The following is a 24799-nucleotide window of genomic DNA, read 5'->3' as shown; positions in this document are numbered from 1 at the left end:
TGGCTCAAGGGGTAGGGCGGTAGCCTTGAGCTGAAGAGCTCAGGGACAGCGCCCAGGCTCAGAAATCAAGCCACATGCGCCACACACACACACACACACACACACACACACACACACACACACACACACACCCCAAAAGGTCTAATAGTTCTAGTTCTAGCCTTGAGGAAAGTCTCAGGATAGTCCTCAGTCCCTGAGTTCAGTCTCCAGGACTGACCAAAAAACAAAAAGTTTTAAGTCTGGGCACTGGTGGCTTATGCCTGTAATCCTGGCTACTCAGGAAGCTGAGAACTAAGGATCACAGTCCAAAGCCAGCCTAGGCACAAAAATCCATGAGACCCTTATCTCCAATTAACCACCAGAAAACCAGAAGTGATGCTGTGGCTCAGAGGAGTTGAGTGCTAGCCTTGAGCTGAAGAGCTCAGGGACAGTACCCAGGCCCAGAGTTCAAGCCCCATGACTGACCAAAAAAAAAAAAAAAAAAAAAGGTTAGACGCAATTCCACAGTGCCATTTCTTCACCCTGGGCTACTCCCACAGGCCCCTCCAGGACCCAGTACAGTCCCTACATTCCAGTGCCCTCTGTGAGCCCCCCCCCCCGCCCCCCCCCAAGCAAAGAAATACATAAGTTGTAGTCTTCACCTATTGGAACTGTTGGCTCCTTCACAAAATGGGAATTCAGGACAAGAGGCCACTCTGCTCAGTACCTTAGCTGGCTAGCTCATTGTAGACTTACTATTATGATGGCTGTAAGCGCTGTCTTTTGTGCTCTAGGCTAGGGCTCTACCACTGGAGCCTCTCCATCACTTCTGGCTTTTTAGAAGTTAATTGGAGATAAGAGTTTCACTGACTTCCCTTGCCCAGGGCGGGCTTCCAACCTTGATCCTCAGATATCAGCCTCCTGATCAGTGGGGTTTACAGGTGTGAGGCTCCATTCCTGACTGAAGACATGTAATCGATGGGCTAACCTGAGAGAATCTATTCTCTGTATTTTTCACAACACTCCATCTTTCCCCATGGCTGGAGGAAATGAAAGATTTGCTACCGACACTGCGAAGTACAGAACAGAGAGCCTCAGAGAACTGTGTAGCTGCAGGAAGGGTCAGGTTTCTCATTTACTTATTTATTCATGGTGTGCCTGTGCTGGAGCTTGAACTCAGGGCCCCGCGAACTGTTCCTTACTCGTGTTGTTTTGCTTTGTTTTTCCTCGGGGTTGGCACCCTTCCACTTTTGGTTTTTGGAGAGTTAATTTGGAGACACGAGTCTGTGGACTTTCCTGCTCGGGGTGGTTTTGAACACTGACCCTGACGTATCTGAATCCACCTCCGGTGAGTAGCTGGGGTTACGGGTGAGGCCCCAGGGCCCCGGTGGGATCAGGTTGGTCAGGGAGGTTGTTCTCCCCCACGCCCCATCCCTCCCAATCCGGGCTTTCTGCTGAGAGGGGTCGCAGTTCTGAGAGCTGAGCAGGTAACTTCTTAGGTCTTGCACAAAGAGGGAGGAAGACCGCCGTGGCGGTGGGCCTGGGCAGAAACCTCCTTTCTCTTCGACCCGCAGCCTGGGAACGGCGGCTGCCCCTGCCCCACACAGGTTTCCAGCTGTGGATGGCTGGATGGACGCGGCTGCAGGCAGGGGGCGGAGGAAACTCTGCGTCCCTCCCTCGCCTGCATCTCTCCACCCTCTCTCCCGCGTCCTCCCGCTGCTCGCTCTCCGCCTCCCTCCCTTTCTCCTCTGAGGCAGTCGAGTCGCCTCGCAGCCGCGAGCAGCGAGCGCCCGGCTCCCGTCCCGCTCCGGAGCGGAGCTGAACGAGCAAGTGCGGCCCCTGCAACCCGGGCCCGGGAGCGGCCAGCCGGGGTCTGAGGCCGGCGCGTTCGCGATCGGCCCCGGAGGCCGAGACCCGAGATCCAGCGGAGGGGCCGAGCCGCCGAGCCGGGCAGGCGGGCGCGGCGTCCGGGCGAGTCCCGGAGCAGGAGCGCGGAAGGCAGGGCGCCGGCCGGCAGCCCGGGGGCAGAGGGCAGAGTGCACCGCGGCCTGGCTCGGCCCAGGGCGCCGCCCCGCCGGAACGAGCTCCTAGCCCGGGACTGCGGCCCCGCGTAGGGCGCGGATCCCGGGCGGCCGCGGGTCCCGAGCGCCGCGCGGCCAGCGGCGGGGGGCGTGCCGCCCCCTCCCGGCCCCGCCGCCCTCGCCCGGCCCGGCCCGCCGCGGCCCCCGGGCATGTGAGCGGGAAGCCCAGGCTGCCGGCCCGAGGAGCGACCAGAGGACGAGCGGGAGCGCGGAGCCCGAGCCCAGCGCCTGGCTGAGTAGTAAGTGCGCCCCTCCCTCCGCGCCCCTCGCGCCCCGGGCGCACCCCGCTCCCGGGCCCTCCGAAGTTTGACACTCGCGTCCCCAACGGTTCTGGGCACACGCCGGCTCCCCGGCCACCTAGTTTCCATCCTTGGCAAAGTTTTGCACCGAGGAGCCGACCCTTCCCGACCCCTCATCGCGCCGGCAGCGGCGTGCGGAGCTCTTTTGGAGAGGGCTGGCCGCGGGCGGCGGCGGGGGGCTGCGTGGGCGCCCCCTTCTCTCCCCCCACCCTATGCCCGCTTCTCGCCCACCGGCCGGGCACTGGCTCTTTCTCACCATCCTGACCGTGCCCCGGTTTAAGGGTTACCCAGCGGGAATCCAAGGCGCGGTGTGTGCGCCCCGCACGGGGCTGGGCTGCCGGCCGGGCCCTGGGTATGTGGGATGGGGGGGGGTGGCGCGCACCCCTTCCCACGGTTCCAGGTTGTTTCCCCCGCGGACCGGCCGGGCGCCGCCTCCTGTTTGTTTAGTGCCGGCGCTGCTCCCGTGTCCCCCACCCCCACTCAGCCCGCTCCCCCCACCCCGCCGCCCGCCCCGGGGTGTCGGCGGGGCGCCTCCTCACCCCTATTTCCATGCAGAAGTCAACTGCGCCTAGGGCTAGGGAGATGCGGATGGGGGTGGTGGTCGCCCTTTCCCAGCGGCTCGCCATTGTTTTCCCACCCCGCGCGTTCCGCGTAAACATACACAGGCGCACACGCGCGCGCGCGCGCACACACTCACACACACACACACACACACACACGTGTGTCTCTCTGTGTGTGTGTGTGTGTGTGTGTGTGTGCGCGCGCGCGCGCCCGCCAGCTGAGGCTGCTGGGGTCCCCAGGCGCGCCTGTGATTGCCAGGGAGCTCTCTCGGCTGCCCGCCTGGATGTTCCAGCCCGAGTGCCCCATTACTCAGCAGGGGCCGGGGGAGCAGGGGAATGGGGGGACTTGGGAAGCCCGGCCTGGGCGGGAAGTGAATTTTGAACTTCAGCCCTGGAGCTTGTGGGGGTGGGGGGGACCCCGAGCACCCGAGCAGCGGCTCCCGTCCCCCAGGGCCCACGGCAGCTGCAAGGACTCCGCCGGCGCTCTTGGCAGCCGCCTCCGTGACCGGGGCTTGAAGGAAGCCAAGGAGTTTTCCTGGGAAGTTTGCTTTAGCTCTGTGGGAATTTCCGGGCAGGGCGCCTGGGCGCTGGGGCTGGTGAAGAAGGGGTTTGGCCAAAGACAGCTGGAGAAGATGCTGCTGTGGCTATGGCGGGGTTTCCACCGACCTTGTCCTCTGTCGCTTTAACAAGTGCCACTGTAGACTTGGATCTCAGCCCTTTGGGTCCCAAAGGGACCCAGAGGGGCACAGAGAGTTTGGGCAAGTTCCTTCCATTTTCCTCATTATGATTATTATTTTTCCCCCACTGGAAACGAGCAGAGTTATGCACCCATCTTTAAAACTGGTATATCGTGATGGAAGGATGCGGGTTTGGAAGGCACCGATTTCCAGGAGGATTGGGGGCCACCCCCCCACCCGCGATTTGGACCTGGGTGATCCAGATACAGCCAATAGATAAGAGAGAGGTGGAGCTAGATCTCCGATGATTACTACCTTGGGCAATTGAACCCAACCTCAGTTTCCTCATCTGTAAAATGGGATTAAATCCAAGCAGTTCCCACCTCATGGGGTGGTCTTGATGAGAAGGCTTGGTGGATAGAGTGAAATTTGAAGCAGTGTCAGGCACTGGGTAAAGGGCTGGGTAGATGTTAGCTGTTGGGTAGATCAGCTTGCCCTGCATGTAGGAAGTCCTGAATGCCATCTCCAGGACCAACCAACCAACAAGCAAACAAGTCTAAACGTCTGCTAAGACTGAACCCAGGGCCCACCGCTCTACCGCTGAGCTACACTGTCAGCCTGTGCCATTATTATTTAATGACCTTGTGACAGAGCCCAGCCTCTGAGATGGTATCTTAGTCATTTTTATTTATTCTGTCGTCTCAGGACTAGGTCTGGGCTGGGTGCTTTTCCTTCTCCTCCCCCCAAGCCCCCACAAGGCGGTACCACTAAGCCACAGTCAGTTCTTTTTGTTGGTTAGTTAGAACTTTCCTACCTGGGCTGGCTTTGAACTGCAATTCTCAGATCACACCTGTCCTGAGTAGATAGGATTACAGGTGTGCTTGGTTGGTTACTTAGTCAATTTTAATTTTTATATTTCACTTCTGGGAGGAAGAGGCTCACACTCCTTCCCCCCCCCTTTCTTGTGTAATTTCATCTTCTCCTCCAATGTTATTTTCTTCCCCTTCCTCCTTTCTTTCACAATTTTGGTATAAGACATTTTATTCACTTTTCTTCATTCTTAAAAATTAATCCTAGCCCTATGCTGTGTTCTCTCCGTGGAAATTGGACCCCAGGAAGGAAGTAACTCCAAAAGGGCCTCCCCTGGGCCTTCTCACCGGAGCTGCTGGCTCAGGATTGGATGTGCATTTGTGTCTCTGGGGCTGGGTGAATTTCCAGAGAGAGAGAGGAGCCCAGGTGTGGGGCTCAGGGGAAGGGGTCAGGTGGGATGGACCAGGCTGCCTCTGGAGAAGCTGTGCTCCATGGGGGCTGCCTGTATTTCCTGCTGCTGGGGCTCCCTTGGGATCTGGACTGGCCCAGCTATGGGGCACTCTGGAGAGAGGATTTAAATAAGCAAGAGCCCAAAGTGTCTCTTCCAACTAGCAGTTGGAGGATTTTTCAGGAGGTTAGATTAGACACAAGGTCCTCCTCTGATTCCGATCTTGCCTAGCACGAGGGAGGGGTGAGTGGAGCCTGGAGGCCGGAAGCTGCTGGCTGCTGGCCAGCCCCCTGCCTCGGGTCCTTCTCTGACCTTCTAACCCTGGCAAGACTGGGGGAGGATGGCCAGAGTGTTGTTGATGCTCCCTCAGTGCAGGGGATCCCACAGGCAAACAGTTTTCAGCGGTGAGAGTCAGCATCAAAGGCATCCTGCTTCATTCCTTTGTCCGAAGTTTATTAAGGGAATGTGCCTGTTACATGCCAGGCCCTGTGCTGGGCAGTTAATGAAGGGGTGGAACAAGACAGGTAGCCTGCCCAACTGTCTAGTGTAAGTATCTTCAGAGAAGCTTCTTTTATGGGGACGGGTGTAGGGGGGAGGACATCACCATGACGTAGGACAGAAGTGCTACTTGGGTGATGGGCTACAGCGGGTGGGGGAGGGGCCAAGCTGAGAGCTTAGATTCTAGACAGAAAGAAGCAGCTGCTGACAGACTGGAAGTAGATTCCCGACTGAGGGGACCTGCAGGAAGAAATCTTTCCCCCCAGGCTGAATGAAGCAAACTGCTGCCTGGCTGGAGGGGAGAGGCTGGATGGAGGGTCCGAGGGCAGCTGGTGAGGGGAGGCTGGAGGGTGTCTCCTGAGAACTGTCAGTGCCTGGGGGAGACTAGCGAGGGGTGGGCTTGTATGACCAGGATGCTTGGGAGCCAGTGGAGAGTTAACAGTGAGAAGGTTGATTTGTGATGGTCTTTCTTTTTTTTTTTTTTAAATGTCTGAACTGGTGCTTGAAAGGCCTTTTGCTCTCACTTAGCTTTATCAGCCTAAGGCTGAGGCTCTACCACTTGAGCCATACCTCCTCTTCTGGCCTTTTGTTAACTAGAGATAAGAATCTCAGACTTGGCTGCCTTGGACTGGCTTTGAACCTAGATCTTAGATCGCAGCCTTCTGAGTAGCTAGGATTACAGCTGTGAGTCATTGGTGCCCTGGTCTATGTCTTTCTTTTTCCCAACTTTATCTTCAGGACACTAAATTATTGCTGAAACCTAAAAGAAAGATTACTTGGTATATAATGATAGTTGGCCCAGGGGAGGAAAATGGTGGCCAAGGGAGAAAAGATTGTTTTCCCTTTTTGTGCTTTCTGAATTCAGTCTCACGTGTATGAATAAACAGGACCAAAGTGGCAGAGCCCTAAAACCACTACCCCCTGCCAAAAAAAAAACCAAACAACAAAGAAAAGCTAAGGATCAATAATCAGGCCCTGAGTTCAAGTGCCAGTATGGAGCACACACGCGCACGTACACACACACACACACACACACACACACACACACACACACACACACACACACACACCCAGAGGAATATCTACCTGCCAGCCCTTCAGCAGCTGCATGGTGAAGGTTTTGGGTAATGCTTGCTGCCAGGCCGGTGCTGGCCTGAACCGGTTCTGTCCCTCCAGGGGACCCAAGTGTTCTTGACTAGGTTTTCTCCTCTCTGGGAGAGTGGCTGGGGATGGCTCTTCATGGGCTGTTTCTCAGAAGTCTCCAGGAAGTGGACACCACCTGAAGAAGGCTGCTGTGCTTGCTCAGCGCCTCCTCCCCTAGCACATGCTGGGTGACGCTGAGTGTTTGAAAAGGACTCTGCGAGGAGGGCCAGCCCTACACGTAGCAAATCATGCTTTGAATGAGGATTATTTTTGTGCTCAGTGTTTGTTTAAGAGGGCAGGCTCCTGCCTGAACGCACTGTGACCCTCAGTCTTTCCTAGTCCTCTTCCTGGAGCCAGGCTGTGTCAGCCAAGGTGGCTGTCACAATACCTGTCACTAGATTGGAACCCAGAACCAAGCCAGAAGGCATGCTCCTGGTTGCTAGTCCTGTTGCCTGTCCTTTTTCTTAGACCTTGGGAGCAGGGGTTTAGGGATTTGTTGCCAGCCAACCCAAGCCCAGTAAGGCTGCTCCGGTCCTTTCCTTTAAGATGCAAATGCCCTGCACAATAGTGATGGTGTCTTTGCTCCTCAGAGCAGAGCGCCTCTGTGTTCCATGCAGTGGACCACCCCTGCTCTGTGGCTCCCGTGGACAGAGGCCTTCCCAGACTCCCAGTGAAAGGTCTCTATCCATTTTGCCTGGTCCCCAGCTGACACCCTCACAACCACCTCCTGTCACCCCAGGCACACTGCATTCTTAGCTCTCTTGTACCAGTGGTTGGCAGGAGGCCCTCCTTCAGGAAGGCTCCTCTGCTTCCATGTCCTACTCTGAGGAAGAGCAGAGAAGACCCACGTGTCCCAAAGGTGGGACCTAGAGGCTATGAGGGGAGGAAAAAAGGGCTGGACTTCCTGCTCCTGCTCATCATAAGCCAACCGATAGGTCTAGCAGAGCCCCACAGGCACTAAGTGAGGTCTGGCATCTCTCAGCTCCAATTGTGCACTTGAGACCAGCTGGGTGGGGAGAGCTGGGGAAGAAGAGGAGGGAAGAAGTAGAGGGATAGTGTTCCCAGCTGCCACTGCCTTTTTAAAAAATTATAATTTTTTTGGGGGGGTGCTGTATTGGGGCTTGAATCCAAGGTCTAGGCTCTGCCCCTAAAGCTATTTTTGCTTTAGGCTAGCTGTCTAATGCTTGAGGCACAGCTCCACTTCTGGTTTTTTGGCTGTTCATTGGCGATAAGAGTCTCCTGGACTTTCCTGCCTGGCCTGTTTCCAACCACAATCTTCACATCTCAGCCCCTTGAGCTGCTGGAATTACAAGCTTGAGCCACCTCATCTGCCACTTTTTTCTAAATCATGTTCCCTAGCCTGGGCCCTGCTGGATTCTCTGGGAAGCCATCCGGACACCTGGATGCTATCAGATCTGGAATTGTCCCCACACGGGAGCAGCTACCTAGCCTTCCCCCGCCCCACACACACCTCTGCGTGGGTCTTAGCATTTAAATGACCTTGTCAGGAAGCTTAAGCTGTCCCAGGGGTTGGGGCAGGATTGGGAGTATTGTGTTACCCCCCACATTGTCCCCCTGTGTCTTTAGGGCACTTGTCCAAGTTAGGGATTCAGTGGTTTGGCTTGAGAGGAGAGAGGGGCTGGGCTACCTCAGCCACAACTCCCTGGCTCCTGCCCTCTAATGGCTTGGTCTGTTAACCCTGCCTGGCTGGAGCTCCCTGGGGGATTCTCTCCCCAGAGACCAGACTGTCCCCTCCCCCCAGCCCCGCCCCGCCTCTGCAACTTACCTCCCCCCCAGTATGAATGGAGAGGAATGTGCAGCCTGTAGAACTGGCCTGGGTGAGACCTGGTTGCCGTGGGCTACACCCCCACCCCCACCCCCGGGGCCAGGAAACCCCTCCCTGCTAGGGCCTGTACTTTCCTAGGCTACAGGCAGGTGCCATTGGCCCAGATGTGGCCAATGGAAAAAGTGGACATTCACACAGGGGGATTTCCTGCCCCCTCAACCCCCAGTCTAGGTGGCCCAGTTGGAGGCCTGGGCACTGGCGGGCAGCACCATCCCCAGCTCCAGCCGCTACAGTGGCCCCTGGAGGGCAATGTCCTTTGTTGACTTCTTGTTAAAAATAGTGGCTTATATTTATTTTCCTATTTCTATGGTTTCTTAGAGCAGTGCATCAGGGTGTGTTACTTGGTCATCAGAGGGAGAAGAACTTAAAACTCTTAAGTAGGATTGCCAGATAGTGAAACACAAAAGAAATCCATTTTTCCTTGGAAAACCAAGCAGAGATGGGGGTGGGAAGGTCAGGGGTTGTGTGACCCTTACTAGGGGCTGAGAGATCCCTAACTTACATTCAGCAGGGGCTCCCAGGATGCCTCAAAAGGCCAGACGAGGGGGTCGGGTGGCCTCCCAGGGGAGGACAGGGTGTTCTTCAGAGGGGGCAAGAGGGTTTCTAGAATCACCTCGCTTCTAGCCCTGTGGAGCAGCCTGGGGTAGATGAGCATCCCTAGAAGGCTCCAGTTCTGAACCTGCCCTTGAGGGTTGGGGCATCACAGGGAGAATGGGCCAGGCAGGGAGGAGCTGACTGCAGCCAGCAGTCCTGAACTGTGAGGGTCTCAGCGGGTGGGTGACTTTTGAGTAGGCATTGTAGAAAGCCTCCTGGGGTAGACCTGTACCTCCCCTGGCTGGAGGGAGGTCTCTCTGGGCTGGGAGTTGGGAGCTGGGAGTCTGCTCTGGCCTCTCTGCTTCATAAACAGGGCTTCTGGGAGATCATCAGGGAGGCCACCAGGACTAGAGTCACTTCAGGAAGGAAAAGGGAGAGTGACAGGCTGATCTGAAAAGAGTAGAAGCTCCTCCAGAGAGCTCCTGGGGCCTCAGCAGATTAGGGTTTTGAGCCCATCTATGGGGCCGAGGGAACATCACTCCTAAGCTGTCCCCTGGCCCTCTGCAGTTGGCAGAGAAAGCAGTGGTGAGTTAGGCAGGTTCCTCAGGTGGGGCTGGAGAAGTGGGAGAAAAGCTCCCCTTTTTTTTGCTGTTGCACCTACATGTAACAGGTACCTTAACCAGTGTCTTCCCCATCCCTTTGTGTGTGGGGGTGGGGGAATAGGGAACAGGGTCAGATAATAAGGGGGTCTTATGTCCAATCTGGCCATGTGTAGGTTACTGGAGGCCTTTCTGTCTTTGGTATATGATAGAGACAGGATGAGATGGACCATTATCTGCCACAGAATTGTTACACTGTGTGTACAATTCTAGGTGAATGGAGCTTATGCTGTGCACAGTCTGCACCACTGTACACAATCGCTGGACCTATTGGAACTGGCTGGCTTAGATCTAGCCTCAAGGGCACGTGGTTTTCATGTTGTCATTTAAGTTTCCTTTCACTCTTACCAAATTTTCTGGCCATCAAATCCATATTCTCTATGAGGCACTCTCAGTTGGAGGAGTGGTTTTGGAGATTGACATGGACCAGAACAGTGAGTTTGTTTGGCAGTTTAGAGAGGATCTGTAGAGTTCTGGCTAATTGAATTATAGGGATGACTCCAGATTCCCCATCAAAGCAGTTTGGATTAGGCGCGATCAGATGGGTGGGCCTCACAGGAATGGGGCCAATGGGAAGCGAAGGAGAGTTCCTACTTGGTCCAATAGCCAACCACTTTCAGTTCCTTTTCTGTTCCTCAATCCATGAGGTCTCTGTCCTGTCTTCTCCTTCTAGGGGCATCAGAACTCTCCTGCCCTTCAGGGTTCCTGTTCTTTGGTCTCTAGCTCTTTGGAGCTGACTGTCTAGTCTGAAATCTAGTTGCACTGGCTGGTGACAAGTTGACTGGTAATTCCAAAAGCACATTAACCCTTTGCACCTGCTTTTTAACCAGTCACTGGGCCTTGAAAATCTAGAGGTGATTAGCCAGCCTAGCCTGGCATCCTGCCACCCCATATAAGAGCAGCACGGCTCTTCTCCAGCTATGAGAGAAACTATGGGATATGGTGGTGGCCAGCAGCAGATAAGAGCAGGAGCCTTGGGGAGCACAACCCCTTCAGGCAGGCAGGGGTAGAGAAGATGGTAAAGGTTGGCCCTGACATGTCTCCCCGGGACCCAGCTGGCTGCCCCAGATAGATGGTTCTGGCTCTCACCCAGGACCTTGGGCACAACATATCATAACTGTAGAGGGAGTGGTGGGTGATTGCCAGCTAGATGGCTGGGATTCCCGGCAGGGCACATGGTGGGCTTACCCAGCTAGGAGCTGCTGTCAGCTCAGGGTGTATCCCACTATACGCAGATATGCTTGGTCCTTGGTGAGGGGTTGCTGCCTGCGGTTTCGGGGGGCTGGAATGGACTGGAATGCAGAGTCTCCCAGGCAGTGAGGGTAGGTAGAATGGGGGTGTGCGATTACTTGGGATCGGTGGAAAAAGGAGCCAGGTTGGTTCAAAATGCCATCCTGCTTCTCTCTTCTCCCATCCTTCCCTGCCCTTCTGAAAGGCAACAACTGTGTCAACAGCAGGATGATTGTGTTGGCTGTAGCCTCCAGGGCTGCCAAGACCAGGGCAGGTGTTGGCAGGGGCTGTAGAGCTCCATGCTGGGTGCAGGCTGCCTGGCCTGCCAGGGCGGCAGGATAAACAAGGCTGCAAGGCCGCACACAGGTGCCCACTGGGGAGGGTGGCCTTGGCTGAGCAGGCAGGCTGGAGGGGACAACAGGTGTCTCTGGAGCTACACACACACACACACACACACACACAAAGGACTTCTTGTCTCCACCTCTCTAGCCCTAGGGCAGCCCCCTCCTCCCTCAGGCCCCACTCAGGGCCCAGTGACTTGGTCAGCAGGGTGCTGGCTTGCTGAGTCTCTCTCTGTGTGTGTGTGTGTGTGTGTGTGTGTGTGTGTGTGTGATTTCTGAAGAAGTAAAATCAGTCTAAAAGGAGGTAGGGTGTTTGGAGCCAGAGTGGAATCAAACTGTACCTTGACTTGCATCAGACGATGGCTTTATTGTCTTATTGTTTTCTGGCCCTATTCTATGTAAATGACCTGAGAATTACCATATGAATGTAACACCTGGAGGTTCCCTGGGTCTGGAGGAGGGAAGAAGCGGGAGTGGAAAATAAACGCGGCAGTCTCAGCAGTCTTTGCCTGGACTGCGGACATCCCGGACCCGGTGTGTCTGTCTCTCTTCTATTTCTTCCTAGTCCTTACCCCCTATTTCAGGAACCCCAATCTGCGAACCCTGGTTTGCTGCCGGTTGGCCCCGGCAGTAGGGTGCAGTGAGGGAGGGGTTGAGGGCTCTGCACAAATATCCCCACACACACACCTCAAACTCTCTATGGGTCTTGGTTTCCCCACTGGGAAAATACCAAGATTATTCATCCCTCTGGGGAAGGATTGGGTGCTGAAGGTCAAGACCGGAGGATTCTGCATGGGACTTAGGGCTGGAGGTGTGGGGGGGTAGGGTGACACCTAGCTCCCTCTTGACTTATTGGCACACCTTCACAGTGCCAGCCGTTGTGCTAGGGACCAGGGAGCGACGGAGAGGATATAATGCTAGTATGGACCAGCATCCTGGGTAGCTGGACTGCCTGTGTGACCTGGGGGGTGTTGCTTAAGTTTTCTGGGTTTCATTGTGCTCATCTATGAGATGGGCCTGTTAGGATGGCTGAGTTTGGTCTGTAGAAGATAGGCTTGCCCTATATTATCTCAGTTCCAGAGAGAGGATTAGGGACTGAGGCCAGAACCTGGGAGGCAGTAGAGAAGGAAACTGGTAATTGTAATCTGGTTTGGCTGTAGACGTCAGTCTAGGGCTACAATCTTATCTGTGGGATGCCTCAGATAAATAACTTGCCTCTCTAGGGTACATAGAAATGGGGGCACATTTGAGCTGTGTTTTGAAAGAGGTGTAGGTGTTTGCTGCTGAGGAATGTAGGAAAGGGAGCCGTTTTGTGAAGGGTGAGAGCTGCTGGGGTGGCCTGGCTTGTGTCGCATGCAGGTCCCAGCCTGCTGTAAGTTCTCCCCTTGGAGTTCTGGTGTTGGTCAACAGTATCTGTCTCTCTCCTTCCTCCCTACTCCACTTCACTGTAAATAATTCCACCTCATGCACTCTGGAATATGCTTCAGTTTGCAGAGGGAAGGGATAGATTAATAAAAAGAATATAGGGCATTTGTCAGAAAGCTCTAGATGAAAATCTTTCTAGATTCCAAGCCTTGGTATCCGATTGCTTATCTAATTTCTTTGAGCTGTATCTTCCCTACTTGCAAGGCAGGGCAGAGGTTTGCGTGACGTAAAAACATGAATGACAGGGGCACAGCTGGGTTTCCATTGTGGAATGAGTCCGTCCTTCCATGCTTTTCCAGAGGTGATGGCCAAGCTGCCCAATGGCCTGGGCCTTCTTGCCTTCCACTCCTCTCCACTCCCATATTGCGGGAGGGGTCAGCCTTTGGGTCCCTTCATGAGGCTTTCTTACTTGCGCTTCTGTGTGCCAGCCAGGCAGTGAGCACGCTGCAGGCTTCCTCCAAGCTCTCTGCCACCCCCACCCTCCCCAGGATGTCATTCATTGCTTAGCCTCTTATAACCTTAGGAGGGCCATTCTGCCCTTTCCTAGTGTCAGACTTCTGCAGGAGTCATTGCATGAATACAGTACTGCCCTTCTGTCCTCTCTGGGTCCTTGCATCTGAGCCTCCCAAGCTCCTCTCAAGCGTGCAGCCCTGAGGCATCCTTGGAAGGCAGCCATACAAATCCTTCCGAGCCCAGGAAGTGTAGACTGGGCAGGTCAAGAGTATCCAGGTTCGTACAGGTGGACTTGGCTGCAGTGGGGGCCATCAGGAGCCTCCTGGCCATGGATCAGCAGGGGTGAGGCTGGGCCATGTTGGCATTTTGACCCCTGTGCACACAAGTGACAGGCTGCTCTGACATCTTGATGTAGAGTCCCCTGGCCTTATGCCCTGGCATCTTGCTGTTAGTTTTGAAGGACTGGCAGTGAGGAAGGGCTAGGAATGTAGCATCCAGGACAGTCAGAGGCTCCCTGGGTTTACTGATGGAGTGGTCTCCTGAGACCAGAGCTGGCATAGCAGGACCCTCGCCTCTCCCTCTGGCCTCCTGTTTGCCACCCCAGCAATGCCCAGTGTGGACACAGCCTCTGAAAAAAAATATAGCTGGGCACGGTGGCTCACAACTGTCATCCTAGCTACTCAGGAGGCTGAGATCTGAGGATCAAGGGTCAAAGCCAGCCCCCGCACAAAAGGACCTGAGACCCTTATCTCCATTTAACCTCTAGAAAATGGCAAGTGTGGCTTGGCTCAAGGGTTGGGTAGTAGCCTTGAGCTGAAGAGCTCAGGGACAGCACCCAGGCCAAGCCCACACACCAAAATATCTAGATGTGTATGTGTGTGTGTGTGTGTATATATACTTTTATTGTTATTATTAAGGTGTTGTACAGAAAGATTACCATTTCATAAGTCAGGTAATGAGTACATGTCTTTTTTTGGACATTGTTACCCCTTTTGCTTTCTCCCTGTTTCCCCCTCCATCCCTGCCTACAAGTTACACAGTTGATTTTCCACATAATAAGCACTGAATGATTATATTTGTTCTCCCTTTCTCCCTCCCTTTCTTGCACTACCTAAAAAGACAAAAAAGAAGAAAAGAAAGAAAAAGCAATCTCAAAGCAAAAATAAACATCACCATTACCAATAACCACCACCCTGGACTAGGATGTAGCAAAACCTCATGTTTCCATTTCCTTTTTTCTTTTTTGCCAGTCCAGGGGCTTGAGCACTGTCCTTGGGTTTCCTCGAGGCTAGCGCTCTACCAGAGTCACAGCACCATTATAGACTTTTTCTGTGTATGTGGTACCAAGAAATAGAACTTGGGTCTTCATGCATGCTAGGCAAGTGCTCTACCACTAGGCCAAACTCCTAGCCCTCCATTTCCATTTTTTTTTTTTTTTTTTTTTTGGTGCCAGTCCTGGGCTTGAGCTCAGGGCCTGAGCACTGTCCTTGGGCTTTCCTCAAGGCGAGTGTTCTACTCTGAGCCACCACATCATTTCTGGCTTTTTCTATGTATGTGGTACTGAGGAATCGAACCCGGGTCTTCGTGCATGCTAGGCAGGCACTCTACCACTTGGCCAAACTCCCAGCCCCTCCATTTCCATTTTTTAAAACTAGGTTTGTATTATCTTTAAGTCATTGTACCAAAGGAGTTACCATTCAGCAAATCAGTGTATCCGTTTCTTCTTCTTCCCTGCAGTGATGCTTCTCTGGTGGCCACAGGTGAACTGAGCCAAGGATGTTGCAGAGAGATGGGGCTGGGGAAGCCACTCCGGGTTCACTGGCCAGGTGGCTCCGTAGGCAGCCTGGAAACTACACAGGAGAGGAGGGACGAACAGAGCGACACTTGAGTTCTTCTGAGGGCCTTATCCATATTTACATGCAATTTGTATATCACCAGTAAATATACCGAACACGATTTTATAATCTACTTCCAGGCACATTCCGACTTGTCTTTTGCTGCTCTTTCCAAGACAGCTGTTTTGGCCTTTTGTTCTTCTCTGACTTCACTCCTGTTTCTCCGCCTACCCCCCATTTACAGAGACCAGGTAACTGGAAATGGAGTCAGCTTGAGGTTGCTGCTGTGCCATCATCTGTCTGACCTCCTTGAGGTTGAACAGTGTGCAGGGCTGGGCCAGTTCAGTGATCCTTAGGAGAAACACACTGGCCCAGCCTCCCCCGCCAGGCCTGCAGCCATCTTAGGATCAGAGTGCCTTTATCTTCTTGAACTAAGTAGTTACTCCGTAAATGTGAAAATAAAGTAATAGCAAGAGACAGAAGGAGTCTCAGCCACATTTTTTTATATATTTTTTATTGTAATTAATAAGAGGGTTACATGATATTTGCCAGATAGAAGGTGCATTAATTCACATATATTGATACCCTTTCACATGTCTTGGTATCCATTACCCTCCCTCCCCCCCGTCTTGGTTTTCCCCCCTTCCCTATCAAATTTCAAATAACCAAATACAAATAAATTCAATATATCAGATAACAAAGTGAGATACTGTAACAATATGAGATACCCAAGGGACAGCAAAGGAGATGAGAGATAACATAGTATATTAAGGACAACAATCATTCGTTATATGGCTTTTGTTTCAATATCCTGGAGGTCCTTCCAATGAGCTTCATACTATATGGCCTTATGTATCAAGGTTTTGCTCTGTTGCAGATCTCTGCTAGTAGAGCCCAAGGTTTCTACTGATTATGACAAATGAGGGAAACCATTGAGCCTAAGTTCAGCCACATTTTTTTTTGTCAGTCCTGGTGCTCAAACTCAGGGCCTGAGCACTGTCCTTGGGCTTTCTCAAGGCTAGAGCTCTACCACTTGAGCCACAGCACCATTTCTGGCTTTTTCTATGTATGTGGTACCGAGGAATCCAACCCCGGCCTTTGTGCATGCTAGGCAAGCACTCTACCACTAGGCCAAACTCCCTGCTCAGTAACATTTAAACAAACTCCTTACAGCCTTGCTTGTACCTAGAAAAGGAGGCTGGTATGTGAGGCAGCGGTGGGGGAGGGAGGAGGGAGGCACTGATTTCCCTGTGATGACTGGCCTGTCTGGAGACCCTTGCTTTTTGGTCCAAGCGCTGAGGGTAAGCAGAACAGAAAGGAAGAGGCCTGTTGTTTTGTTTTTCAGATTGAGTCTGTTATTAGCAATTTATTGCATCCGGGTCTCCAGCCAAGCACATTCTGTTCTGCAGTGTTGGGGGAAGACACTTGGGGGTCAGAACAAGAGGCTGGACAGGAAGGAGGAATAGTTCAACAGGCTGTGATTGATTGCTGATGGTGTCTTGGCCTGTGTAGAGGATAGTTTTAACAGGGGACCCATTAGAACCCAGCCTGTGGGGGAGTGTTCTGGAGTGGTGGCACCCACCCTCCCCCCCTGGGGCTGGTCTGAGGGCTGGCAGTTCCCTTCCATACCGTGTCTGCTTGGCCCTGAACTTCAGCTTTCTGTTTGTGAAGTGGGATCTGGGCCATGATGCTAAACAGAACCATGGAGTTTCTTGAGCCCTTCTGGGAAGACCCCCTTTTAAGCAAAAGAAGATCAGGGGTGAGAGAACCCCGGAAGAAGAGCAGGCAAGATGGCCCACTCTGTGGAAAGCATGGCCCACAAACAAACAACCCCTTTTTGCAAATGCGCTGAGCTGGTGGAATTTTGCTTGGTGGCTACGACATCCGGCAGTTGATAGAGCTGTGTCTCTGTGTGCCCTGGTTGTCATGTGGGGGTCCCAGAAGAGAATGGAGAAGGCAGAGCCCATACCCATGGGACCTCTTCCTCTGAGCTGGCCTCCAGGCTTCCCGGAGCACATTATTGGTTCCCATTCCCGGAGGCCAGTATCCCACTTTCCTCCACCCCTCACGTAAGTCAGCCTTGTTATTCCTTCGTTTCTTCTCTTCTCCCAGTTCTTTGCTGTGCCTCCAAGTAGTTATATCGTTCTTGCTTCAAGAGGCCAGCATTCCTCAGAAGGTCATGGTGCCAGGGGTAAGGAACGCTGGCCCAGAGTCAGGGCTGGTGGTACTTGACCCCCAGAGTTGCCTCATCGCTGGGCCTCTAGACAGAGCACAGGCTGTGAGAAGCGTGGGTCCCCAAGTGTGGATTCTTATATCCCAGCCATATCTCAAGCTTGGGGCTATTTATCAAGGGCAAGTGCCACATAATAAGCAGTCTTAAGGGACAGTGTACAGGGCGTGGCCACAAAAAGGGGATGCTATGCTAGGCCAGGCTGCGAGCCCTTGGGCCTGGTTTCTAGCTGTGAGGCTAAACCATCTTACTGTCTCCCTAGGTGACACCCGGAGGCTGGTTCTCTGCACTCTGGGTTGACACCCCTTTCCTTTGCTAGCTCAGGGCTCATGTGAGGATCTCACTTAAGAATGGCCTTTGAGGTCTGATCAGGGACTGGGGCTTCGTTAGCACCCCCATGTCTTCTGTTGAGGTGAGTGTTTGTAGGATACCTTTGGGCCAGAAGCCACAAGGAACTTGGGAAACTGAGCTCCCAGCCCAAAGCAGAGGAGGCAGCCCTGTTCGGCTGGAAGGGGTCCTGTTAGCCGAGCCCCCCCAGCTCAGCGAGAACCTTGGACACAGGCCACAAAGCTGGGACTTGGTTGACAATAGGGAACCAGAGAGTGTTTTCAGAGAACTTTCAGAATGGGTGGTTCATTCATTCAGGCCAAAGCTGACTGTCATTGTCCTGGGAAAAATTCTAACAGTACCCAGTTCTTTTCCTTGCCATTCAAAAGCATCTGTAATGCCTTCAAATCATGCCCAGCCTCCTGGTAACTAAGAGGACATTTCCTGCCCTGCCAAAGCTAGTGTGGGGCCAAGGCTGGCAGCCTTGAGCGACAGACTTGCCTTCCCTGACCCACACTGACCATGGCTTTGGTCCTGCGGGACCCAGCAAGTGAATGTGACCACTTTGCCTGAGAATTTCCTGGTGAACGGACAAGCAAATGATGGTGTTCAGATCTGAACTCTAGATGTCCTTGAAAAAAGGTAGCAGTTTGGTACAGCTGATGAAATGAACAGATGAGAGCTCTCAACCTTTCCCTAAGCAAGACTGGGGAAGGGGGCAGGCCTTGTTCTTGGGAAGTCCTGGTGTGCATGCGTATGCGTGTGTGTGTGTGTGTGTGTTTGTGTACATGCACATGCCAGTAGTGGGGTTTGAACTCAGGGCCTTTGTGCTATACCTTGGCTTTTGTGTTCAAAGGCTGATGCTTTACTACTTGAGTCATAGGTCTACTTCCAGCTTTTGGGTGGTTAAGGACTTTCTAGCCAGGCTTCAACCATGATCTGCCTGTGTAGCTGGGATTATAGATAGGCCTGGGCCTTTGGCACCAGGCCCCAGGCCCCAGGCTCTGCTTCTGAGAGTAGTGGATTTCTGGCAAATCCTGAATTTCCTTAAAGCAAGGTTTTTCATTGCCAAGTGGGAATGCTGGTCTTAACGTGGGTAAAATGATTCAGTGAAGTAAGTGGTGTGTGTATTACAGTGATTAACCCGGGACCACTGTGGGGCTTGTGCTGGGTGGGGATGGCCCCATTTCCATGGGGTCTGCTGGGATGCGGGGGGTGGGGGTGTGGGGAGGAAGGAGAAGTATCTCATGCAGATGTGGAGGGGACAGACATTGTCATCTAGAACAACTTCTTCAGCTTTCTGCTATAAGTTTCCATTGTTTGGGACAAAGAGATGTACCATTTACCCTTGGGAAGTTACTTAGACTCTCTGTTCCTCAGTTTCCTTGATGTCATTGCTGGGATGGGCACATAAAAAGATTTCTGGGAGAAGCATCTAGGACAGTGTCCAGCAGGCAGGGATGCATGGTTCTGTAGTAACTATGTTAGAAATCACTTTATTCAGTGAGACCAGGCCTATAATCCTAGCTACTTAAGAGGCAGAGATCTCAGTTTGAAGCCAGGTAGAAAACTCCATGGTACTCTTTACCTGTACTAAACAAACAAACAAACAAACAAACAAAAAAGCCAGAAGTGGAGCTGTGGCTCAAGTGGTTGAATGCTAGCCAGCCCTGAGTGGATAAAGCTACAGGACAGCATCCATGCCCTGAGTTCAAGTCTTATTACACAAAACAGCAACCTGGATGAGAGCAGCAGGAAGTTCTGGGGAGGTGCCCAGCCTCTTGGAGCCTAGCAGGGTGTAGTGGAGCTGGGCTGAGGTGGGGACCCTGCCCAACCCAGAGAACGGAAGTAACCATCAGGTGGTGGCTGCTCAAACAGGGCGTTGCCAGGAGTGACAGAAATGACAGTGTGGCTCAGAGCCCCCAGCACACAGCTTCCTCTGTCTCCCCTAAACTAACACGGACACTTTGTATACCAAGTAAAACAGATTTGATTCGTTCACCCCTGAAATTCAGAGTTGAATGCCTGGAGGCTGAAAACTTCTACGGGTACAAAAGCCCATTGCTGAGTGATGAATTTTAATAATTCCTAGTAAACAGGTTGGAACTAACCTTTGGACCCCAGGTGCTGGGCCAGGCCAGCTCCTGTGAAGACAGCGAGAGGTGTGGTTACCTTTCCTCCCTCCAGCCTTGGGGGTGACAAGCCATGAGCAATCAGGGACAGGCCTTGCCTGCTGGCTGTCCCTTATCACATGCAGCCATTCAGGCAGAGAGAGCTCACTGGGGCTCTAGTGGCCCTGGCACCAGGTGCAGTTTTAGACTTGAGAGTCCAGACCTGAGGATGGATCCTGTCTGTGACATTCAGGCAGGTCCAGTGAGGCACTCAGCCTGTGATCACACAGTGGATGGTGGCTGCTGTCATTCAGTGTCTGGCTCCTGACGACCTCCCGCTGTGGCCTGACATCCGATGAGCCCATGAAGACAAGCATAGAGCATAGCAGTACTTGTTTTTCCTCAGTATTAAAGGCGTGGAACCCTCTCACCTACAATTTGATCTCTGATTCATTCCCTGTGTGAATGGGAAAAACCTCGCCGTGCTGGGAGGCTGGGTGGATGCCCCAGGCCCTCAGTGAGCAAAATGAGTCCAAATGTCCTGTATGAGGCTCTAGTCACTGCCCATCACATGTGGCAAGTACTTTGGCAGTTAGAAACACCTGTGCTGACCCCCCAGCATTGTCTCCAGCATTTTTTTTCTTTATTTTGTTTGCAGTTGTTTTGTGTGAGCACTAGGGCTTGAACTTGGGGCCTCAAGTTCTTGCTTGGCTCCTTTCACTTACAACTGGTGTCTACCTCTCCAGTCATTCTTCTGCTTTTTGTTTGTTTTTGCCAGTACTGGGGTGTGATCTCAGGGCCTGAGGCTGTCCTTGGACTTTCTCAAGGCTATAGCTCTACTACTTGAGCCACAGTACCACTTGAGGCTTTTTTCTGTGTATGTGGTGCCAAGGAATCGAACCCTGGTCTTTATGAATGCTAGGCAAGCACTCTACCTCTGGGCCCAACTCCCAGCCCCATATGTCTGCTTTTTGATGCTTAGTTGGAAGTAAGAGTTTCCTGGCTGTTCAGGAGGCTGAGATCTCAGGATCACTGTCTGAAGCCAGCCCAGGCAGAAAGGTCCCCATCAGACTCTTACCTACAATTAACCACTCAAAAAACTGGAAGCGGCGCTATGTATGGTTTAAAGTTTTACATCACTAGTCTTGAGCAAAGGAGTTCAGGGACAGTGCCTAGGCCCTGAGTTCAAGCCCCATGACCCACAACAGCAGCAGCAGCAACAGGTTCTCTGTATTTGTCTCGCTGCACTGCTCAGATCTCAGCCTCTTGAATAGCTACAATTACAGGCATGAGCCACTAGCTCCAGGGATGTATTTTTATTCCATTTTACAGAAGGAAAGCACGAGGCTTCCAATACTTGCAGAATTGGAGGTACATACTCAGAACGCTCACTCAGGCTCTTCCAAACCTTCTGTGGTTGTTTTTCCCTTCCATACCGTCAGATCTGTTAGGATGGATATTCTTGAGCTGGGAGGGAGAGGGTTCAATTCTTCCTAAGCATGGAGCTGGTTTTGAGCTTGAGTCCTTCTGGTGACCCCATCCCCGACCTCCTTCCCCTGGGTCAGGGCTGCAGGCTGGTAGGGCTGTTCTTCCCTCTGCTCATCAGACAAAGATGAACAAAGATTCTGGCTTTTTAGCCACCACGGGAAGGCCTGAGGGTCCCTTGGAGTCGTGGCCTTCGCAGGGCTGGCTTTCTAAATGAAGACCCATGCAGAGGAAACCCGTTGATGTGTTCTTGGTCAAGTGAGAATTGGGTTGGTTTTTTGTTTTTTTTTTGCCAGTCTTAGGCATGAACTCAAGGCCTGGACACTCTTCCCTGAGCTTCTTTTGCTCAAGGCTAGTACTCTACCTCAAGCCACATTCCCAGCTCCAATTGGATTGATTTTTTTTTTTTAACCAGTAAAGTACAGAAATGGGAAGTCAGAGAATGGAAACATGAAATGGACATTAGAGTTGATGGGACTTGGGCGGGGAAGGCTGCTGGCCTCAAGTGGCTCATTTGTTACAGAATGAGAAAGCATATCCCATCTACCCCCTTCCCCTCTCTCCCACTGGCCCTGTGGCTGGCTGTAGGGGAGAAGTACCTTCATCAGTGAGGAAGGGCTTAGGCCAGCCAAGCATTGACTGTAAGAAAAGATAATCTCTTTCTACCCCCATCATTCCTTGCCCAGGAACCCTAAATACATCTTGTCTCTGGGTTGCTGGTGGAAGCCTTTAATTGTTCCTAGAAGCAGTTGGGGGTGGGAGAAAGCCTAGCTGGCAGGGCTGGTCTGGCACTGTCTGGCTCTGGTGGCTTCTAGACACTTCAATTACTGATGTTAATTATGGCCTTTGAGATCAGGGCTCTCCCAGGGAAGCCCTGCTACTCTCAGCCCCGCCCCCTCCCTGGTAGCTGCCCGTCTGTGAGCTGTTTGCACTTGGCTTCAGCCCCCATGCCATGAAGGTGAACTTGGCAGTTTTCATATTTTTATAAGATTGGTTAAAATATATGTGGCTATTACCATATTAGGAATTGGAGCTGTGGCTCAAGTGGTAGAATGCCAGTCTTAGAGTAAAAAGTTCGAGGCCCTGAATTCAAACTCCAATAGTGGCACATACACATCAAAATTACCACATTAAGCCTGGCACTGGTGGTTTATGCCTATAATTCTAGCTACTCAGAAGGCTGAGATCTCCAAATCATGGTTCAAGGCCAGCCTTGGCAGGAAGGTTCATGAGACTCTTATTTCCAATTAAGTACCAAAAAAGCTGGGAGTGGTGCTGTGGCTCAACTGGTAGAGCAAAAAAGTCAGAGAGAACGCCCAGGCCCCAAGTTTAAGCCCCGGGACAAGCACCAAGAACTCCCCCCCCCACCCCCCCCCCAAAAGCCAGGAGGCAGTTGCTCCTGCTGTAATTCTAGCTACTTAGGAGGCTGAGATCTGAGGATTGTGGTTCAAAGCCAGGCCTGGCACTAAAGTCCATGAGATTCTTATCTCCAGTTAACCACTAGAAAAGTCGAAGTGGGACTGTGGCTCGAGGGATAGGGTGGTACCCTTGAGCTGAAGAGCTCAGGGACAGCACCCAGGACCAGAGTTCAAGCCCCATGACTGACTAAATAAATAAATAAAAATAAATAAGCTGTCATACTTGAATGTATGTAAATGTAATGCAGCCTACAGAACCTCGTATGTGTTGGACATCTAGACCATCAACTTATTTTCCTTTTATAAATAAATACACTATTAGCATGTTTATTTATAAGGATTTCCCCCTGGTATTTTTTTTTGGGGGGGGAGAAAAAACCCCAAAGACATTTTACTCATTGTATATATGTACTATGCATTTTGTGCTGGTTCTATGGGTTGAATCAGGGCCTTGTACTCTTGCCAGGCTTTTTCTATCAAGGCAGGAACTCTATCATTTGAGCCACAGCTCCATTTCCAGCTTTGTAGTTGTTCACTGGAGATAAGACTCTCATGGACTTTCTTACCTGCTCTGGCTTCGAACCGTGGGCCTTAGATCTCAGCCTCCTGAATTGCTAGCATCACAGATGTGAGTCATGGGCGCCTGGCTCATTTCTGTTATTTTTTTTTTATTATTTTATTTTATGTTTTTTGCCAGTCGTGGGCTTGAGCTCAGGGCCTGAGCACTGTCCTTGAACTTTCTCAAGGCTAGAACTCTACCACTTGAGCCTCAGCACCATTTCCGGCTTTTTCTATATATGTGGTACCAAGGAATTGAACCCGGGTCTTTGTGCATGCTAGGCAAGCACTTTAACCACTAGGCCAAATTCCCGGCCCTCATTTCTGTTATTTTGAAGTGTACTTCTAGGATATCAGGTACCATCCATCTACCATCACTTATTTGTCAGCTCCCAAGTTCCTAGTAACTCTTGCTTTCCCTCCTTTCCTTATGATCTTTATTCTTCTCAGTACCTCAAAGAAGTAGAATCATAAAGTCGTTGGCCTCATGGCCTGGTGTTTCACAGTTCCCTGCTGTTGTGTCCACATTCATTTCCCCCTCCCCCCCTACGCCGTGGGTCCCTTGTATGTGTGAGACAGATTTTGGTTTTGCTGTGCATTTGTCTGTGGTGGACCTGCTTTCAGTTTCTGTTTTGTGGGTCAATCCAGAGGTGGCCTTGCTTTGCTGATGTGGTAATTCTCTATTAAGGATTTTGAGGAACTGCCATCATTTCCCACATTTTACATTCTTACCAGTAATTTCCCATGCCCTAGCCAGTATTTGCCACCCCCACCCCCATAATAGCCACTTTAATGAAGTACAGGTTCACTGTGATTCACCATCCTGTCAGTTGAAACCCATTGACCTGCTGTACCAGCAGGCAGGCTTCAGGCCCCAGCTCCCTGTCCTTGCCCTGTCCTCCATCCTCCATCCTTTTCTATCTTGTCCCCAGTCCAAGGTGAGGTGTTCTGAGTGTTAGTTCTGTGCTCCCACCTGACAGAGACCAGCAGAGGTGCTGGCAGGATGGATGACCTGGGGGCCAAGTGGGGATGGAGAACCATTTCAACCACAGTGCGCAGAGTAAGTCAGTATGGATGAAAATTATTCATTAAAAATGGGTGCTGGTGTATCACACCAGCGCTCCTAGCTACTGAACTCTGAGCATCATGGTTCAAAGCTAACCTAGACAGGAAAAGGCTATTTCCAATTAGCCACTAGAAAGGCATAAGTAGCTAAAATGGCAGAGCACCAACCTTGAGCACAAAAGCCTTAGTAAGGGTCAATGCCCAGGCCTTAAGGTCAAGCATCAGTACCCGAGCGGGGGGCAAAAACCTTATCAGTCTCTAGGGTCCATTTTCTTGGCTGCCACACTTACTGGCTGTGACCTTGGGTGATGGTCTGGCCTCCTTAGGCCCATGTCCTCCTCAGTAAAATGAGAGTTAATTAGTAGTAACTATTTCATTGGTTTTATGAAAGAATTAATGGACGTGAAGACCTATGAATGGCACACTGCGGTGTCAGATCCTGCTATCTGATTGAGAGGTGGCTTCTGGTCTCTGCTACCTGGCTCCAATCACCCCAGTGTCCTAGTTTTCCCATCTATAAAATGGAGATAAGAGTAATTCCTGACTCCTCCGCACTTAGTAAACGCTCAATAAACTTAGTTGTAATGGAAGGGGCCCTTCAGCCAAAGATACAACTGTGACTCAACTAGTTATTTGTGGTTGGCATGCACCAACTCATTGTCCCAGTCGGTCCTGTCAGATTGGTTGGTGTCCATCACTGAGAACATCAGTTAGTTTTAGTCTAATGTCAAGGTTTCCCACCGGAGCAGCCCTCATCCCTTTCCTTTGCCAAGTCTTGGCTGAAGTG

The 24799-nt window shown here is 52.0% G+C and overlaps 1 protein-coding gene across 5 annotated transcripts in view; it reads left to right on the top strand.

The window, feature by feature from the left end:
• The first annotated feature begins 1748 nt into the window (after window positions 1-1748).
• The window catches only part of Sox13 (SRY-box transcription factor 13), a 51247-nt gene continuing 28196 nt past the window's right edge, over window positions 1749-24799 (top strand). For 2 of the 5 annotated variants that reach the window (XM_090341369.1, XM_090341368.1), the window contains exon 1: window positions 1751-2299. The gene's annotated coding sequence lies outside the window, so the exon portion shown is untranslated. Of the gene's footprint in view, window positions 2300-24799 lie in introns of all 5 variants that reach the window. The other 3 variants (XM_090341372.1, XM_090341370.1, XM_090341373.1) reach the window with 2 other exon arrangements.

This window comes from Megascapheus bottae, chromosome 10 (assembly GCF_031878675.1).
Source record: "Megascapheus bottae isolate mThoBot1 chromosome 10, mThoBot2.hap1, whole genome shotgun sequence".
Lineage (NCBI taxonomy): Eukaryota > Metazoa > Chordata > Mammalia > Rodentia > Geomyidae > Megascapheus > Megascapheus bottae.
This window is presented reverse-complemented; position numbering and strand designations above follow the sequence as displayed.